Source organism: Chanodichthys erythropterus, chromosome 23, assembly GCF_024489055.1.
Source record: "Chanodichthys erythropterus isolate Z2021 chromosome 23, ASM2448905v1, whole genome shotgun sequence".
Classification (NCBI taxonomy): Eukaryota; Metazoa; Chordata; class Actinopteri; order Cypriniformes; family Xenocyprididae; genus Chanodichthys; species Chanodichthys erythropterus.
Window position 1 is genome coordinate 25,320,770 of NC_090243.1, and position 6,540 is coordinate 25,327,309.

Here is a 6,540-nt window from a genome sequence, read left to right on the forward strand (position 1 = left end):
AGTATAACCCACTGCAGCCTCTCTTTATTCACATTCCTTCCCTTTATTTATCTGGAAACTGCCATCCTTGTCACAACATGAAAGTATATGCAACTTTTGGTGCATTGTTGTCCCAAACAATCATGGAAATTATATGTCATTTTTTTAAATTATGAAATAAACTCAGCTTAGTTAAATTGTATTTACTCTACCAAACACCACGGTCACCATAATTTATTACACAACACTTTATTGGAGGATACAGCATAAGGTTGAAATTTGCATAAAGACAAATGAGATTCAAGATAAATAAAAACGTGTCTTCAAAAATACGTTAACGTCATAATAATCCATTCACAGACTTTACTCCTATTGCACAAATGAGCGCCACAGAATCCCATCCAGTCAACTATGATCCAGAAAACAGATTTGATATTGAGTTTAAAATAAAGATTCATTATCACAGCTGAACTGGGTTCTTGCTCTTCCCTGTACATGTCTCTATCATGTTCATGTTCTTCTTCTTCTAAACAGTTTGTTCAGTTGTACTCTACAGTACAACTGATGACCAGAAGATGTGATCACTGATGTGCTGTAGCTTTTTCTCAACCAGAGGAAGAAGTCTTAACATCCCATTGTCAGGCGTTCTTCAGTCCTGGTCTAAAAGTAAAACAAAAAAACACACAATTCAAGTTAAGTAGTTTAATGGACAGCCAGGTCAGCTTATGTTCTGCATGATTTAAACAGTGGTGGGCTACTCTGGCCCTCAGCGTCCACGGTCCTGCAGATTTAGCTCCAACCTCAAACCCAACTGCCTGTAACTGTCTATAAGTACACCTGAAGACTTTGGTTAAAATTTTCAGGTGTGCTCAATTATGGTTGGAGGTAAACTCTCCACCTCAAAAAGGAGACAGCAAAAGGGCTAGAGTTGCCTGTTCCTGATTTAACTTTACAAAACAGCAGTACATAATATAATGCAGCACAGACTGTAAGCTAAGTACTGAACAAAAACTGTTTTACCCATATTAACAGCAACATGTTTTAAAAGATCTTTTAGAAAGGCATGCTCTCTTTTGAGCCTTGATTTCTTTCAGGACAACATACTCTTCTGTTTCTTGTTTCAAGAGCATAATTTGGTCAAAAACCAAGTGATAACCTGTACAATGTAAAATTGTTAAAATACTGCAATAAAAACTTTAAGGCAAGAATTAAGAATAGGCACAGGACTTACCGTACTCATGAAGAAGCCATGGCCATGCATAGTTTCTGCCTCTTGTGTTCCTCCGTAGCTGCACATCAGTCGTTTTTCCTCTAGGATCTTCTGTTAGTGACTTCACTTGCTATCTGTTTTAAAACACAAATACAATGTTTTAGGTCTGTGCAGTATAAGGCCTTATTTCAAGCCAAAAAAACTAGGTATTACACATAATTTAAAGAACATTTACTATTTAATTCCTATTATACTATATTATATTATATTAACTCATTATCTTCCAAAGCTTCCCTGTCTGCTTTTATCTAAAAAAACAAACAAACAAACAAACAAAAAAAAAACAGAAGGAACAGTTTTTAAGAACTTTTTAAGAACTTAATAGTCCTTTGAGAGAACAACATTAAATTCTGTACTACATATTACAGCATTGCCTCAACACAAGACATACCAATTGACTTCTGTCTTCTTTGGGCATGAGATGGTCATGTTCCTTCCTCACCCTAAACAAAGGACTTCGATGAGCTTGCTTTGATATAAGGACTGGTCTTCCTTCTCTGCACAGAAAAACAAGAAAGTCTCTACTTACTCTGTGTGCAATTACTCTTGTTCTTAAAACATACAAATTGAGACAGTTATAAATAAGTTAATTTACCATACCATCCAGGAGAGCATTTGATGAGTAAATACTGATTTAAATATCTAGAAACTTTACCTGGAAAGGGCTGATCACGGCAGGTTTGCAGCGACTCACTAGTAGCTCTTGTGAGGGTCGGCTCTTAAAAGAGCTGTTGAGTTTGATGTTGTAAACTGCAAGTAATCCTGCAAGACAGAAAGGAAGGTAAATTTATTACATCACATTCAAGTTGTCAATTTACACATAACTGTAGGATTTCCTTCTGTAAAGAGTGTTGCATAATTAAATGTTAAATGCATTTATGTAATAAGTTCACTGATATGTGGGCATTTCCATGATTAAACATATGTCTTTAATAGCAAGCTATATTTATATTTAAAAGAATAAATAAAAAAATAACATGTTTCACATGCAAGCAGGACATTATCAGCAGTGTAACTGATTAGATATTGAATAGACATCAGATATTCAATTATTTTGAATATGACAAAATAATTGTATATCTGATGTCATGTGACAGGTCAAATGATAATTTCCACTCTTGCAAACAGAGGTAGTTATGAGGTGCGGAGAGACATCATGTATCATTGGAACATTTTGGGCCCAATCTGTAATCATTTTAAAGAATTCAATGGAATTAATATAAACTTTTATGTGTGGGACGTCCAACTGTCCAAGAAGGGGCACAACTGATTTACAAATAAGGTGATAAATATGTACAGGATTTGACTTTAATTTTAATTTACTGTGAGACTATTTAACAAATGCTTGATAAAATGTTTGATAAAGGGTTAAAAGCAACACATACATACCATTGCAATTATTTGCCTTTGCAGCTTTCTGTCTCCTTCATCCATTTCCGAAAGGCCCTTTTTGTCTTTTCAGCTAAAACAAGAGAAAAGAAAATATCATTATTTATAATATATAGGTTTATATATAAATATATATAGGAAAGAAGTTCTTATTGACCTTACAGTTTTTGGATTTAACATTATTAGGCATTAAAAGCATGATAAGTGTTGTGGTCACTCTGTATTTACAACAAAAATCACATTAAAACGACCAATACTGTGGTAAAAAGCATGGTAAGTGTTGTTTTTTACCGTGCTTCTACAACAAATACCATTTTGAAACTACACTTGTACTACTTTGAACCTGATATGAATATGTTATATATATTGTGCAATATATTGCACGTCACGTGACAGTGTTTAATCACCCTAGTTTAGTATTTAATATAGAAAGCAATGAAAAGCAAAACCTCAGCGGAGGTGACAGATATAATGCAGTGACTGAACATGAGGGAGCTAACGTTAATCTGATTAATATCTGCAAACAGAAAAGACATTATATCAAACATTAGAACAGCGTATTTACGACTACTTACCAACATCCAGCACACGCGAACTGATGCCAAATATCGCGATGTGTTCTGAAGGAGACTTCTTCAGCGTGAGAACGGTCAGGAGTGAGAACGGGTTGACATTCAGAGTGAATATTATGAAAATAGAATATATATTTCTCGCTAAAAATGTAATCAAACCTTATTTTTATGCAGAAACTAACTCAAAATATTGTTCATAGCAACCAAAACGTAGCAGTTTCACATTATTCTGGCGAGATCAGATAAATCTTTGCAACAACGCGCAAGCGAGTGATTATGTACATTCACTGAGTGAATATTATGAAAATAAATAATATATATTTTTTGCTTAAAATGTAATCAAACCTTATTTTGATGCAGAAAATAAAATATTGTTCATAGCAACCAAAACGTAGCAGTTTCACATTATTCTGGCGAGATCAGATAAATCTTTGCAACAACGCGCAAGCGAGTGATTATGTACATTCACTGAGTGAATATTATGAAAATAAATAATATATATTTTTTGCTTAAAATGTAATCAAACCTTATTTTGATGCAGAAAATAAAATATTGTTCATAGCAACCAAAACGTAGCAGTTTCACATTAGCGAGATCAGATAAATCTTTGCAACAACGCGCAAGCGAGTGATTATGTACATTCACTGAATGAATATTATGAAAATAAAATATATATTTTTTGCTTAAAATGTAATCAAACCTTATTTTGATGCAGAAAATAAAATATTGTTCATAGCAACCAAAACGTAGCAGTTTCACATTATTCTGGCGAGATCAGATAAATCTTTGCAACAACGCGCAAGCGAGTGATTATGTACATTCACTGAGTGAATATTATGAAAATAGAATATATATTTCTCGCTAAAAATGTAATCAAAACTTATTTTTATGCAGAAACTAACTCAAAATATTGTTTTTTTCACTAAAAAGTAGAGAAACGTCCGCCATGTTTTTTGTTCTCACGGCCGGGCTCTCTAAAGTCACGTGACTTGGACGCAAAACAATAGGCAAAAAAAAATGTAACAGTCATACAATTTAAGGGCCATTATTGTAACCCCTCTACATTTTGCACTTTGGACCAACGTAGTCAGGATACGTTTTCATATGAGACTGGGTTGGAACCAACCATGATCAATACATTTGTTACTGTTTTTACTAATCTTCGTTAACGTTAGTTAATAAATACATTGTTCAAGTTAGTTCACAGAACATTAACTAATGTTAATAAGATTTTAATAATGTATTAGTAAATGTTGAAATTAGTTTTAACAAATGTTAATAAATGCTGAATAAGTGCAGTTCATTATTAGTTCATGCTAACTAATGTAGTTAACTAATGTTAACTAATGAACCGTATTGTAAAGTGTTACCAATGTAAATTTCCAGCCTATTTCGGGTTCATTTTAAGCAAGCAATACAGTCATTTTTAAACAATAGTTCAGTTAAATAAAACTACCCAGAATTTAACCCAACCGCTGGGTTAAACCAACCCAATCACTGGGTTTGTCCATTTTTTTTTAACCCAACTTGGGTTTTTTAGAGTGTAAATGGTGAAAATATTAAAAAGTAAACTATGAATGTCATTCATTTTACTGACCACATTCAAGTCCTACAGTACTTTGAATTTAGTCAAGTACTACTGTACTCGATCATTGGTCAGGACTTTTCTTTATAAGCTGAACAGTGCATGTGTAGTACCAAGTTAGACATGGCAATGGTGCGCTTAAAAAGTTGGGAATGTGCTTTTTCTGTAATTTCTATCCTATCAAGTACAGACAATAGGTTAGTAAAAAGTTAGTGATAAAAAAAATAAAATGTAATCATTCTAGCTGGGTGAAATACATTTGTATAAATCACATATAAGTCACAGTAGCATAGCAGTTTTAAAATAGACTTCTTTTATTATAATTTTTTCTTTTTCTTTTTTAGCTTTAGAAATGAGCTGAGTGCACTCTTATCGCCTACATACTCTATGAAGCATTGCAAAGATTCTTTTTAGAATCAAAATTATGCACTTGTGTGGCATTTTTTAAACTATTTCCCCACCAATGCCAGCCAGTGCCCACATTTTTTATCATTTTCATCAAAATTGTATGGCCCCAGAATATTTTGTTGTATAAATATCTAAACATGCAATATATCAAGAGAAAGAACAGAGCCTCTGCTTTAATAATAATAATAATAATAACAACAACAATAAAACATTTTATTCGAGCTTCATTTACAGTTTTTTTTTTTTATCAACACTTCAATAAGGGCAAGTTTCATAAAACAGCAACATTTTGCACAAAAAGCTGAAAAAAAATCGTGCTTTGTCAAAGACTACATCTGGATCGGATTCAGAACAATGATGAAAACACAGATGGAGTAGATAGAGTCCATCAACACCCCCAAAGCTTAAACAGACTGTTTGATGATCGCTTTATTTTACATGGGCATAATCAATGCTTCTGTCGCTTGTTTCTGCTTCTTCTTCACCTGTGTTTTGATCTGGAGATTCTGTACTCTTTCAGAAGAGTGTTTTTTTTTTTTTTTTTTTTCGTAGTTTTTGTGTTATCCAGATCCTGGGTCAGACGTAACCCAGTGTTTGGGTAGTTTTTGTGTTACCCAGATCCTGGGTCAGACATAACCCAGTGTTTGGGTAGTTTTTGTGTTACCCAGAGCCTAGGTCAGACGTAACCCAGTGTTTGGGTAGTTTTTGTGTTACCCAGAGCCTGGGTCAGACATAACCCAGTGTTTGGGTAGTTTTTTGTGTTACCCAGATCCTGGGTCAGACGTAACAACCCAGTGTTTGGGTAGTTTTTGTGTTACCCAGATCCTGGGTCAGACGTAACCCAGTGTTTGGGTAGTTTTTGTGTTACCCAGATCCTGGGTCAGACATAACCCAGTGTTTGGGTAGTTTTTGTGTTACCCAGAGCCTGGGTCAGACGTAACCCAGTGTTTGGGTAGTTTTTGTGTTACCCAGAGCCTGGGTCAGACATAACCCAGTGTTTGGGTAGTTTTTGTGTTACCCAGATCCTGGGTCAGACGTAACAACCCAGTGTTTGGGTAGTTTTTACTCAGATCCTGGGTCAGATGTAACAACCCAGTGTTTGGGTAGTTTTTACTAAGATCCTGGGTCAGAATTAACAACCCAGTGTTTGGGTAGTTTTTGTGTTACCCAGATCCTGGGTCAGACGTAACAACCCAGTGTTTGGGTAGTTTTTACTCAGATCCTGGGTCAGACGTAACAACCCAGTGTTTGGGTAGTTTTTGTGTTACCCAGATCCTGGGTCAGACGTAACAACCCAGTGTTTGGGTAGTTTTTACTCAGATCCTGGGTCAGACGTA

At 34.7% G+C, this 6,540-nt stretch overlaps 1 long non-coding RNA gene across 1 annotated transcript; it reads right to left on the reverse strand.

Annotated features, from left to right (window-relative positions):
* Positions 1-1,637: 1,637 nt before the first annotated feature.
* On the reverse strand, positions 1,638-3,296 carry LOC137014397 (uncharacterized). Its single transcript, XR_010893845.1, has 3 exons — positions 2,639-3,296; positions 1,905-2,011; positions 1,638-1,746 (listed from the first exon to the last, which is right to left on the reverse strand). It is a non-coding gene; the product is annotated as an uncharacterized lncRNA (long non-coding RNA).
* Positions 3,297-6,540: the final 3,244 nt, after the last annotated feature.